This window comes from Protomyctophum parallelum, assembly GCF_964188405.1.
Source record: "Protomyctophum parallelum genome assembly, chromosome: 13".
Taxonomy (NCBI): Eukaryota; Metazoa; Chordata; class Actinopteri; order Myctophiformes; family Myctophidae; genus Protomyctophum; species Protomyctophum parallelum.
Window position 1 is genome coordinate 47,209,227 of NC_139708.1, and position 14,498 is coordinate 47,223,724.

Below are 14,498 nucleotides of genomic sequence, written 5' to 3' on the forward strand. Positions count from 1 at the left end.
CATGCGTTGGATCTCGCGAGAAACACTATTTGGACCACGTACGATAAGGAGGCTGAGAGAGAAAGAGAAAAAACAACAACACTATTATCACTTTATTGTACATGAAAAACTGTGGAGATGTGGAAGCAAACCATCATCAATCTTGATGTTGTTTTTTTTATTGTTGTTTCTAACCTGTCTGTAAAGCACGTTGTAACTTTATGTTTGGAAAGGTGCTATATATAAATAAATAAAAATAAATAAAATTCATTCATTCAATGGAACATGATCATTTATCATGTTTTTTCTGGGGTTGTTAAGGAATTCACACCTTTTGGAAAGATGTCTTGGAGAAAGTGCAGGAGATTCTGGGTATACAAATATTATATTCCTGTTTATTGCTATATCTGGGAGATGTACCACTAGTCCACTACCAGATGAAATTACAGAAAGTGACAGCTAGGTATCTTATGAAAATATTCATATCATGTCTGCGGGGGAAAAAGCCATTACTCGTAAATAATGGTTACAGTTACAGGCAGAATCTCTTATCTGTTTAAGACTGACTTCTTGGTTCCTGCTCCAGTCTTTTAGAATGGAGAGGAATGACTGCTAATTTGAAAGAATGGAGTCTTTTGAAAACAAATGGGTTAGCTGGCAGCTCACACAAGAAATATGTCGCTGATCAATGGCGGTGAGATAATCTCAAACAACACCAGATAATTCATATACAGGTCATAAACCTGTTTACTGCTAGCTTCAGCCAGAGAAATTATCTCAAACAGCACCAGAGATTCATACAGGAGAAAAACCTTACCACTGTGACCGGTGTGAGAAATGGTTCAGCACTGATAGTAGGCTAAGTAGCCTTGCAGAGCCATGAGGCCCATAGGGCAGGAGCCTATCTCCTGTTTCTGTAGCTTGATGTACAAGTACACCCCCTGGACATGACGCTAGTATGTCGCAGGGATTTACCCCCAATCCAACCCTTGATGCTGAGTGTCAAGCAGGGAGGCACTGGGTCCCATTTTTAGAGTCTTTGGTATGACCCTGCCAGGTATTGAACCCCGACCTCCCAGTCTCAGGGCGGACAGACACTCTAACCACAAGGCCACTGAGCTGGTTCAGCACTGATGCAGGACCTCAAAGCTTAGCTCACAAGTGGAATCATTAAAAAAAGCTCTGACTAGTGTGAGTAATGCTTCAGACATCACAGTAACTTAAAGAGACACATTCAACCGATGTGCTTTTAAAGAAGTGAACCACTACAAGAGATTCCACAGTCAAACTGGAGAGCTTCTATGTGAGTTGTATGGCAGCAGTTTGCAATGGAGACAAATAAGTTATATCTGCCAGATATATCAGCTATTATTTTACTTTTTCCACTACATCAGTGTCAACATTATTCAGCCAATGTTTTGCAATTTGAATCACTTTCAACCCGTCATCGCTAATTTAGGCTTCATGGCTAAACAATAGAAGATATCCTACAAGCTCACAAAACGTCACAATGCGAAACGTGAGCTTGTAGATCTGCCTTTCTTTGTTTTTGATTAGGGTTTAAATCGTTAAATAGAATAAAGTTGTTTGTTTATTTTGCATATACATCAAAAAGCTGTTTTTCTCATAAGCTAAACAATAAGTATGTGTTTTATTTTAAACACTTTTTTGCACTTTGACTAAAATATGGGCCAAACAGTGAACCAGGATCAGCATCAGACACACACATTTTACATCACCCAGGGCAGAATTCTGCCAGATGTCATTTTGTTTTCCGTCGCAAAGAATATGGATGCTAGGGTTCAAGTGGTTAATGTCAACAAAGATTTGGCAGCTGGCCCCTGTATAGTAATAACCGAGGGCCCTTTAGGGTCCCGGAACACCTGTTGAAAACGTATGTTCATCTAGTGTTGTGGAGAACAGAAGAGTAGCAGATGCATGTTCCAATTACATAATCACCTGATCACAATTATTTGACATTTTGCATTAACCCTCCATGCAACGCATTGCAGGCTTATAGATGCACCATTAACCCATTCTGACCCGAGATCAGATTCATACGAGGTTTCCGCCGGACACACACTGGTCTGATGAACCCATTCTGACCTGAGATCAGATTCTAGAAATGTCAGTCGCTCTTCGATTTTTCAAAAATAGCAGACCTACAAGCTCTTAGCGCGCCACTCGGTGGCGCGCTATGAGCTTGTAGATCTGCTATTTTTCAATAGATAAAGCATAACATGATGCCAACACCAAAATGGGTGCCCGGTCAGAATGGGTTAAGACGTTAAACATGTCAGTATTATGAATACTTTGAGATATATATCTTAAGTAATTTGACATACTGGTATGTTTTACAATGCCAATCACGTGACAATTAAGTCAGCTAAAAGTCCTGTTGGGATGCAAATAAACGATAAGAAAGTTGATTGTATTTAATAAGATTCTTTGTAAATGTTAAATAGCTGACTTACAAGATATTCCATTTTCACTTTTGTACACCACTGTACAATGATGTATAATACAGGGTTAAAGGCATACTTCACCAAAAATACCCTTTTCTACACATGCGCCGTTATATCAGCCACATATCAGAATCGACCGATATTGATAAGGATACATTTTGTCCTGGCTGTGTTGGTGTTGTCATCTGTAATTTACCAAGATGTGGAGTCTGAACAGTTATGCATTAGTTTCCCCTGGCACAAAAAGTGAAATAATACCAAAAAACTCAAGTATTGTTATAAGTATCGGCTATCAGATAGCCGGGAACCCCTTTTGGCGTTTTAAGCATTCTGGGTGGTCCCTGGAACATCATATTTTGAGATGGGGGTCGGCAGCCAAATACAGACTATTCTGGGGCTCCTTGACAGTGAACAAGTTTGAGCACCACTGATATAGAAAGAGGTTTTTCAGAAAACTGTCAGGATTTGTAGAATCGACCTCAGGTCTAAATGGGTTAAATTGTTATTTAGAAAATTGGTATCGGCCAAGAATGTCCATATTGGTGCATCCCTCCCTTTTTCCTATATCACTTCACCACATGAAGCCTTGAATCTATGGAGATTTAGATTCCGTCGCTATCCCGAGACCATCCAAAATGTTACCAATTGATTTTGGATCAGGATTTACAAGGTGTTTTTAGAATTGGTCTCTAGTCTAAATGTGTTAAGGGTTGGTTTGTTCAATTATTACGTGCATCTCCTGCATCATGAAAAACTGACAAGGTTTTAAAACTTAAAATCTTTATTAACAAAAAAAATGTAAAATGTGCCCCCATACATACATAAATTAAAATATATATTAATACAGTATACACAAGGGTCATCATCACCAGTTCCTCCTGAAGCTCATCTGTGAAGGAAATAAAAAATGAATACACATTAATGAGCATACAGACACAAGTTAAGCTAAAACATTAACGTGTGTGTGTAGTTTATCCATTTTTGGCCAATGTTCCCCCCAGAATATGGTTGACAGGGTTCAAGTGGTCAATGAGCGTACACAAACAATTTGACATGCATTCATTAATAAGAAAATAAATAACATAGCTTTGTTTGAACCACAAACACTGACCATTGTGTTCATTTCTAAATCTAAACCCAAGACCGTGCCAATGCAAAATGACGTGCTTTACAACAAGGAAACTCAAGCAAACAGACTGTGGGAAATAAAATTACTTCTATAAGTGAACAAAGACGCCTCTAGGCGTTTATCTTGTAGTGGTGGTGGAAAGTAACTATGAATATTCACTCAAGCAATTTGAGGTACTCGAGTATTGTACATTTAATACTTTCTCAAAGTCTCAGAGGAAAATATAGCATGTTTTTTTACTCTATATCTAGATTACTGAGCCATCAACTTGATTACTGGGTCAGGAATGCAAAAAAAAATAAAAATGAAGGATTCCCATAATTTCAAGGTTTCACTGTGTCAATGACTTTATTTGATTTATGGTTGATCAACTAGTATATTTAGATGCCAATACCGTTGTACTTTTACTCAAGTAAACTACCAATAGCACAATTTGAACAACTTCCACCGCACCAAGACCCATAGACCAAAAATAAGAGCTTTGTGCTAGACCTGCTGTCAGTCTCTTGTCCATTGCAGCAGACAGGTCAGTGTCAGGACCCTACAAAGTGTTCAATACCAGGGATTAGGAAAAGCAAGCGAAATATTGGTGGGTCTGTAACTCTGTATACGGATGGAAGCAAAAGGACACATTTCGTTCCATTTGTACACTTGACTCTGTCAGGGTTTTAGATTTGTAGATTGGGGCCCCAGAGATAGAAAAGTATAACAAACGGGGGTCTAATTTGGCCTTATTCATATAAAACTGGGTTTTAGTCATAGTCTAAAACTAGATGAACACTAAAACATTTCAGTCGAAAACATTTTGGCAGGTCATGATGGCATTGTAATGACAGATCTTCCACTTGGTTGCATGCGCCGAGTGCAGAGTGCAACCGGACATGAAATTACTTTTTAGTTCTACTGCTGGATCTCTTCTCCACTAGTCCTCCCTAACATTTAGTCTAGTTTGTATTAGTATACAAAAATTGTCAATTGTCTTAGTTTAGTCATAGCTTAGTTTCCATTTAGTTTATATAATTTTCTTTTAGTAGACGAAAACACTGCAGGGCCTAACAATGAACTGAAGGAAAGGGGAGTCATGTAGAGTAGATGTGCGCTCACCTTGCGTGCGCTGGCCGTCAGGCCTGCTGTGCTGCTGGTAGCTCGGGGTGACCTCTGCCGTCCTCCGGGTGCCACAGGTCCAGGGGGTGAGCACTGGACGCCACCGCCACACGCCGCCTGTTGAGACCTTTCTGCAGGTAGTTGTTCTTCGGTGTGTTTTCTATGTAGAAACAGGTTCTCCCTGCGGTGAACCTTTAAAAGAAATACAGTGAACTTTACTAAAGAGCAAGCATACAAGTCAGTGTTTCCCGAAACATTGGAGAAACACCGATTTGTGAATTGAAGGCACAGTTCTCCAGTCATTTAACAAAAACAATGTCTTGTTTGACACCGAGATACTGTAGTATGACGAAGTAGGGTGTTTTGACAAAAAATAAATACAAAATAAATTAATGGAGATTAGGTTTCTGCACTGAATTTTTGACCGTTGAAGGGAAAACAATCCCCAAATAAATGTAATGAAAGGTTTTAGTCCCCATTTGAGTACAATGGCGCAAGCTTGTACGTCTCCCATTTATTTAATAGCCAACGCAAAGATAAAGAAATCACATCGGTGTGAAGTGAGGGGCGCTAATATATTAAAGTCTAACTCATGTTGATATGGTGATGTAATGGTGATTTAAAAACGGTGTCAACACAAACATTAAATGCCATAACAACAAAGACAATATGACGTAATGAGGGACAATATGACAATATTAAAACAAAAATTGAACTAAAACCAAACATTAAACCTGTATATAAGAGCGGCTAGCGCTCCTCAAAAATGAGGCATGATTTCCCGGTCTTAGGAGCACTTCAGCCCATTTCAACCCAATCATCATGATTGGTCCTCTTTGGTGGGCTATAGACAGTTGTTCAGAGAACTGCCTGCATTATGACATCACAACAGGGATGTCGAGCCAATAGAAATAACAGACATTCCGTTACTGGAAAGTCAGCGTGCTGATCTAGAAGCCACTGTTCTACAATCTAGTAGAATACGTTTTATATATATTATTTGAAAATGACCAAAACTGTCAGGTTTCTGACAGTGCCTTTTGAGAATACGAATTATAGGATGACTGGTTGAAAATGGATGAAGTGGTCCAGGAAGATTCTAAAAAGGCCTTCTAAATACTAAGCTTTTACCCCTACCATATTGCACTTTATGTGCAAGGAATCTATTCTAGAATATATGAAAGTTTCACCTTTCTGTAATTCACGGGACATTAATAATAATGAATGTGAAGGTAATGTTACCTCAGGAGAGAGCTGGGACTCGTTGGCTGCATGCCTCTTGGAGCCTCTTTGGCTCTCCTGGCGTGATGAAGCGGCCAGTGTTCCTTGGAAGATGCCCGGGCATCAGAGAATGACGCCCGGCAGCAGCGCCGGCACCAGGAGGTCCCATGTAGGAGAGGCGGTGAGAGGCCAGGGAGGGTATGAGGGTGGCCCGCCTCATCGTCTCCATTGGGTCTCCCGTCCGAAGCTCCTCGTCTGAGACTGTGAAGTCTAGGCTAGGCTAGAGGGGAAGAAAAAGGTTTAAAGGTATATTCAGTGATTTCACTTAATGTCACTTACTAGTGGGACAGGGAATGGTCGAGTATAGCAAGTGGGCCCCACAATAATTTGACAAACCTTTAAAGATTTTAATATAAAAATAAATGGCAATAGTATTTTTTCTCTTTAAACTCTTTCATGTTAGTTCTATTGATCCAAGCCAGAACACAATACATTATTTGATCAAACAGACAAATATTTCGTTTGCGTGATTTTTGACAAATCTAACCAAATATTTACGGACGTGGCTCCACGGGCAAGTACAGACTTGCGTACAGACAGTAACGTATTATGACGTTCTTAAATGCTCAACCAAACAGCTGAGCACATTCCGTGTTTAACCTGTAACACCCAACGTTGCAATAATAAAACATATTTTCACAACATCATTGATGTTCATTGCAATTGGTCATATTTGCATATATTTTTTGCAAGTAGAAATATATCCGGGTGTTACAGGGTTTAACAGACGTACTAAAAAGATTAAAGCTATAAACGGCCATAGACACTTGCGATGGCCGTTTTTAGCCCAAGATGTCCCATTACATGCTACTTAAATTACATTTTGAAAATTGTGCCTGTATATAGGTTCTAGCGTGTTCCCCAACTTTCAACAGCAGTGTCATAAGTCTCCCCAACTCCCCAAAGACGATAGTAGACATCTTTTTGAACACATTTTTGTGAAGAAAGCTATTGGCAAGCATGCATTTTGCAGATTGGTCACACATCTCACTAAATAGCCCAAACTAACTGCTTTATCCGAGAGAGAAAACACACCAACCTGCATTTCCAGAATGCTTGCCTGGAGCATTGCCAAAAGGTCTTCCTTGGCCTGGGTCTCATCTTTCAAGACAACCAGCTGGTGTTCTTTTGATAGCATCTCTTCTTCCATGCAGCCAACATGCTCTTTAGATGCCGAAAGTTGTTGCTGAAGTTCTTTCTGATGACCATGGAACATATGGGGCTTTAGAAGCTTTTATGTAGAATAGGCCTCATGTCATAATGGGTTAACTCACCTCCATGACAGGTCCCATGTTCTCTCCGCTCTCCTCCTTCCTAGCACGCTGTAGATCATCCTCCAAACACTTCACCTTGCTGAGGAGGATCTGGACCTTCTCCTCAAGGTTGGTCTGGTTGACCAAAGAACACATCACAAACAGGAAGCAAAAGCATGTTACCTCACAAGGGGGGAAAAACAATATAGTCTCAAGATCCAAAATGTTGGCCTGGGAAGTGGGAACCCAATCTACTAAGAATGGCAGATCTGCAAGCTTGCAAATCGTATTTTCACTACTTATTAAACATTATTTTTCTAAATTAGAAGAAAAAAAAGGCAAACATTTTTCATCATAGTATTAGTCAACGTAATAAACACGGCTACCAGGCCAAGGAATCTGTGCTGGAATTGACACTACTGCACTTCTGGGCATGCGGTTCCCATTAATGGCCCCATTTCACAGTTTACCTGTCGCAAATTTATAATATTACTCTTAACAGAACTGAAAGGTTTTGGCCGGACTTTAAACTTTTTTTTTTTTTTATCATCATGATATGCATTTAGTAAATTATGGTCGCATTGAGTTTAGGGGTAGGGTATATTTCTAGAGTTTCTACTGCGTGAAGACTCACTCACTGCGGTCGCAGCCATTAGCAGTTGTTGCTGGTAGCATTTTGGGACCGCATGTTCATGGTCTATGTACCAGGCAGACAACTGCACCCAGCCTTGGAAAAACACACACACACCTTAACGATTTGAGCTTGGTAGAGCTCACTCTGAATCTGAGACTTCTGAGTGGCCTCCTCCTGGGTAGCGGCCTGAGACTCTGTCAGCATGTGAAGCGCTGAGCTGAGCTTTGAGCTCATATCTCTCATCTGAAAAAAAAAAACAGCATAAATTTGTAACATCAGTTTTCTGAAAAAGCTACGTTTCTATACATCAATGGTGCTCAAAGCGTTCATGTCTAAGCTCCCCGAAATTATATGAATTTGGCCAGACCAATGACCCAGATGCTTTCCCGGTTTAACTTACCTTTGCACAGGACAATGAGACGTGATTTATCCAGAAGAAAATAATAATTAGAGTCCATGTAAAACAGTCAAAATCCCTGTGTGCAAGCTCATGCACCAACGTCTTTATTTGCATTATGGCTCAAAACGTTGATGAAATGGGCCTGATTGCCTCGTGTCATTGATGCATGCATTTATTTTTTATGAAACGATATAATTATGAAACTAGATAAAGTGCCACTCGGAGCACAGGTCTCCACCAGGGCAGGTCAGGTTGTGGCCTCCTGGTGGTGCTAAATAAAAGTTAGCCCATTAGACCTGTGGCCGATTCTACAATTTGTCATACAAATGAGATTAATTTACGGTTTTCGTTTTTTGGAACACATCATGGAATACAAAATGTAAATTCCATTTGACTTTTAGGCTTCATCTTCAACTACTTATTTACCTGGCAAGAGAGGTCACCATTCTCGCTGGTGAGCTGGTCAATCTTGCGATCCTTGGCAGTGGTGTTTGACTTCAGCTCATGGACTTTACTTACCAGCTCCGCTCTGTGGACCTGTAACCTATGAGAGCAATATACAGTGTTTCTGCAGGATGTAGTCAAACAACTTTAAACACAACTAGATTACCGCATGTCTTGGTACTCAATTGCAAAGAAAAAATAAAAAAACCTACTAGCGGGATCGAATCCACTGGCATTGTCAGGGTCTATGCAAACACAATGAATTGGCCCTTGTTCAGCGCATCATTTTGGGAGACGCTGTGACTGATTGAATACTTTTATTAACAGTTTGCATGGACAAGCACAGTACAATACAAGGTCTGCCTAACAGTAAGAATCCAAGAAAGCCTTTCAGCTTGTTTCCGGTGGGGCCATCATGAAGCCTACTCATAGAAAAAAGGGAAAAAAAACTTGTGCTTGTAGATCTGTGCTTGTAGGTCTACACCAGGCCTAAGGCATGGGGAGAGAGTATGTTTTGCATTCCGTCCGAGTTTGCAGGTTTGACCCGTTTTGAACAAAAAGCCTCATATCATGAACAGCGATTTTTTAAATCTTTCACAGACTTTCCTACTAGGTTGAGGAATATATCCCACCCTTTTCACACTGGCCTGTTATAGCGCCACCAACAGGTGGATTTTTGCAAAACACATTTTTGGAACAAAATGCCTTTCATGCGCAAGCTTTTTAGCTTGAGACACAACGAGAAATTTTGTCTAGATCGGCACTACATCTTTAAACATTAGTTTTCCAATTTGTGGCATTTCACACTCTAAGCCAGAGCCGAAGAGTTTGATCAATCCTCAAGGGGGCCCGTCCCCCCCCCCCCCCCCCCCCCCCCCGCGCGGAAAAAAATAAGTTGTTTTCGCTGGTACTTTTAAAGCAGCTTCTATATATTCGATATGGGTATTTTCTCGAGTCAGTGTGTAGTCTTACTAGTCTGTGGTTAGGTCTCTTTGGTGAATTCTTGATCAGTGTTATTATGTCACGCCTCAAGAACTACAAAAGAAACCCGATTAGCACTTTTTAACACCTCTTGGACGGCAGGTGTCTCTCAAGACAGACTGTTGCCTGAGGAACAACAGGGGAGGCGCTGTTTTCCCGAATATTTGACGATGGGATTCTCAGATTGCCGGCGGAGAGGTCCAAAATGTTCGGAATTCCCAGAAAATATGTAATGTAAATGTAAAATGTCCACGAAAATCTTCATGGGGGCCGAAAGGGGCCCTAGGATTCTTCATGGGGGCCATGGCCCCGTGGCCCCCACAGACTCTACGTCGCTACTCTAAGCAGACAACATTTTGTAGATGTTAATTCTCCTTACTGGTCAATCCTGCTCTCCACTGCCTGCAGTTGCTCCCTGGCTGCACTCTCCTGTTCGCCAAGCTGCAGCATCAGCTTGTCCAGCTGATGCTGCAGCAGCTTGTTTTCACGCTCTGCAAAGGAGACAAAGAAACAACCTAGGTAAAAAGGTGCTGCAAATGATGCTATCATACTATCTCTACTACCAGGCAGGTATACGCCACAATTAATTAGACAGTCCATTGAGGTCCCAAAAAACCCCCACCAAAATACAATTTCATAAAAGTTTACAAAACTGTACAGAGTAGGAAAGGGGAAGGGGGGTGAAGGCTGTTCATACGTTACACAGTATATATTGTAGGTAGGTCTTTGATGGTTCCAAGTGTACACTCTCGCAGTCAGACCCTAATCATTTGAATAATTTTAACTAGGGCTCTCACGATTGTTACATTATGCTCTGCGATTTAATTGTCACTCAAATAATTGTGGAAAACGATTTAATTGCATTCCTGATTTCCTGTCCAAATAAAAATGATATTTATTGTTAGCTTTGTAAACAAGTTGCACAGGGAATATACAAACATATTTAATGATTTTGTACTTTTCATGTCATAAAGTCATTAAAGTCTACAAGCTTAGAAACCGTTGAAATAATAGAATACAAGAACAGTTTATACAGTACATTGAAGATTATCACAATTGTGCAAAAAAAAGATTTGCAATCATCTGAAATAATTGCAATTATAATATTGTCATTCCCAGGACCCCACATTGAGAATTGATGCCACCCCCTCTAGCGCCAACAAACGTCACCGTCTCAATCTGATGTTGGTGGAACTGTCTGTGACCCATTTCTCCACAGACATGTGATAGGAACTTTATCTACATTAACCACTTGGATCCCATTCTGTGGGAACATTAGACGAAAATAGCAGATCTACAAGCTTGTGTCGTGAACTTGCAAGCAAACAGTGCGAGTACAGTCATACACTTGGCCTGGCCTAGCCTGATCTAAGTAGAGACATTTCTGGTCTAGAGGGGCGGGTCGCGCCTCAGAAATGCGCGCACCCTGATTGGATCTCATCGATCTGTCCGTCACCCCCGGCCCCTCCTCTCCCCCCTAGTGCAGCGCTACGTCACATCATTTAGAGCGACGCCCACCCGGAAGGGTTGACTCCCACTTTTAGACTGGTTCAGCCCACGGCTTTTTCCAGGCTTTCATCTTTCGCGCAGACGAAATGAAAGCCTGGGTATCGAGGCTAGGCCTGGCCTAACCCCCCCCCACCCCCCATTTTGAAGGGTCAAAAATAAAATGTACCTTTTTCAGCAAGCTTATCTAGTGCGCCGTGGTGCTCTGTCACCAAGGCGTCCATTGAATCCCTGCGTCGTTGGACCATACGCTTCTGCATTATTTTGAGAGGCGTCGTGCTCGTGACAGGAGAGTCGAGTCTGAATGAAGATGACAAAACTGGCCTAAACAAATTGTCGAATCGAAACCTCATCCGTCCAAAACTGTTACTTTTCATGATTAAAAAAACATGAAATCACAACGCTGTAGTTAGTATGGTCGAGTAGTAGGACATTCATTTACAACAAAAACACCACACACACAAGTGTGCCCTGGCATAAGAAAGGTTGGGAAACACTGCTCTAGTCTATAAACAAACCCAAAGGGGTGACCTCGGCACAGCCTAGCCCAAACATTTAGATTCTCGTAGAGGTTGTTTTTTCGATTCTGACGAAGATTCGTCAGAATCGAAAAAAAACCCTCTACGAGAATCTAAATGTTTGGGCTAGGCACAGCCATAGCTGAGGTCAGGTGTCACATTAAGTGCATCTTGACACCCCAGTATTGATGGCCTACCGGGTGCCGCTGATTTGTCTAAACATCTATAGCAAAGATTACCATCAGGATGTAGAGCTATTTAACGATTATTTAGAAGAAGCAGGTAAAAAAAAAAATCACACCTTGTGGGTGGCGTTAAAATGCAGTTCAGGGGCAAAAAGATGACACGTGGAGAGTGGAGGCGCGGGCGGGGTCGACATGGCAGAGATTCCATCTCTGCAAACATAAATGCATAGTATAAAGAATGATTCAAGATTTTGACTTGTAAAACATTAGCATAATATGAAGAAGACACAAGAGTCATGTTCGTTGGTTACTGTCTCTAAACATTCTAGCAAGAACTAACAATAGCAAAATAAACCAAACAAGTAGGATTTAAGGAAAGCAGTATTGCATGTACATTAGTCAACACGTTGCTTCGATTGTTCCACTAAAACAATAACTACTAAAACACTGGACAAACAAACAGCTTTAGCTAGCCCAAACATTTAGACTCTCGTTCCGACAACCTGTACGAGAGTCTAAATGTTTGGGCTAAGCTTTAGCATGTTTATCTAACGACGTTACACTTCTAGAAATAATCGACATTCACAAAAAAAGATCTTCTCGGCTCGGAATCGGCGTTTTCTGCAGAGAAGACTATAAGCTTACCGGTATCTTTGATTGAAAATGAGAACAGGAGATGGAGGAAAAGTTCAAAGAAAGTACAAAGCTGCAATATATATGTGGAACCCACCAATCAGCATTAAGAACGTCCGAGCGCCGTTAAACGTGATTGGTTGAAAGCCTCATTGGGGCTGACGTCTCGTCGTACGGCGGTGTAGTGCGTCGAATGTAACATCAACCAGATTAGAGGAAACACAAAAACGGAAACGGAAACAGATAAACAGAAACAGAAAAGGGCGTTCCCTTGTTCCCTTACGTTATTTAATTTGAATCACGCTAAAAGATGTGACACGTGTGTGTATATAGGCTAATATTAGAGTTTAATTTAAACCACGCAAAAATGTCACACCAACGCACGCGAAGCATGCACGATCGCACTGTCTCGCACACACTTTAAGTTTAAAGCTGCCTAACTTTAATTATTTTGTTAGGATAATTTGTTAGTGTGTGTATGTGTGTGTATATATATTCTTTGATGAATTGAAAATGGTGGGCCCTATGGCCTATTGTAAACGAGTGTAATGCTTTATGGTGTCGTCCACTCACTGTTAACAGTTTTTGTATTGAGTTGTGCTTGAAATGTACTGTAATTCTGCAAACTGTTAATCAATCTCTCTCTATATATATATATATATATTGTAGTGACTTTTATTATAGAGCCTATATATAATCAGACTGCTGGACATTCACTGGAGAGCACTCCAGGCATAAGGTTGAGCAACCCTTTTTTGGTCCCACCTGGTTTCTTAGGAGGCACTATCAATAAAGTCTCTTCAATAGTTTGTTCCACAGTAATTCAACAATCTGGATGGATAATAAATAGGTTGTTTGGTCATAGTAGTACGTTGGTGTCAAGGTGATGTATGATTGCTCAGTACTAGTTGCTGATGTCTGTTGTCTGCTCAGGAGGTTTGAGTGTTTGCTCAGACCGAATGTTTTTAGAGGGAACATTGGGCCTGGGTACCCCAAAATGAAAACAAAATTGAAAATAGCCCAAGAAATGAATCGCGATATCCGGGGCAGCTGGGCTACGCTGCGCGCCCCAAGGGGGGCCCTCAAATCTGGTCCAGCCCGGGGGCCCTCAGCAAGGTAAATCCGTCTCTGTAGGTAGGCCTACTAGAGTATAAATGAAACTGAATGTCTGAAAGAAAGAAACAAGATCAAATCTCTCTGTTGTTGTACTTTATTGTCCAATACTATTCCCACTTTGTGTGCATGTGTATACTTGTCTTTTCCAGAAATATACTGTCTGTGTGAAATCTCCCAACAGCATTTTTATTTTATTTTATTCTATAATTCATAAGATGTTTGGCAACATACTCTGTGGTGTCCATTTGTTTGTCTGTTTTTGTTTGTTCATGAAAAATGAATAAAATTTAAACTGAAAATAACACTGAAGCACTGAGAAAACTGTTGCGCCTTTCTTCGTCCTTTTCCCCCAAACTTGACTACGGTAGCGGTGGTCTCAAAAACATAAGGGGAACTTTGACAGGAAAAGACTCGCTCACCGTATAGAAACTAGAAGTAAAACTCCTTAGACTTGAGACTTGGCAAGTTTTACCTTTGTCAGTGCTATATGCCAATTGAAAATAACAAACAGTAATAATATACTTGTACTCCTATGAACCCATTTCAAAAGCCTTTGAAAATAGCAAATCTATGTAGGCTAATTCTAACTAGAAAGGTCGCAAATTGTGGTTGCCGCAGTCGCTTACATAGGCCCGTCCCACTAATGTTTCTAGCCAATTATAATGGGGGCATTCCCATGTATGGGGATAATGAGTGACTGACTTAACATGTATGGGGATGAGAGTGACTGACGGGAAAGAAACGATTTATGTGATTTTCACACATTTCAACAGCAAATCATGCATTAATGTCCCCAGTCTTGTCTTTAATCCATTACAGAACCCTGCACTGTGACCCTGTGCATGCAGAACATAATGATTACCTTACATT

At 40.8% G+C, this 14,498-nt stretch overlaps 1 protein-coding gene across 1 annotated transcript in view; it reads left to right on the forward strand.

Annotated features, from left to right (window-relative positions):
* The window catches only part of LOC310869848 (histone H1-like), a gene marked incomplete at both ends in the record, with an annotated part of 720,118 nt that overhangs the window by 602,257 nt on the left and 103,363 nt on the right, over window positions 1-14,498 (forward strand). The window lies entirely within an intron of this gene.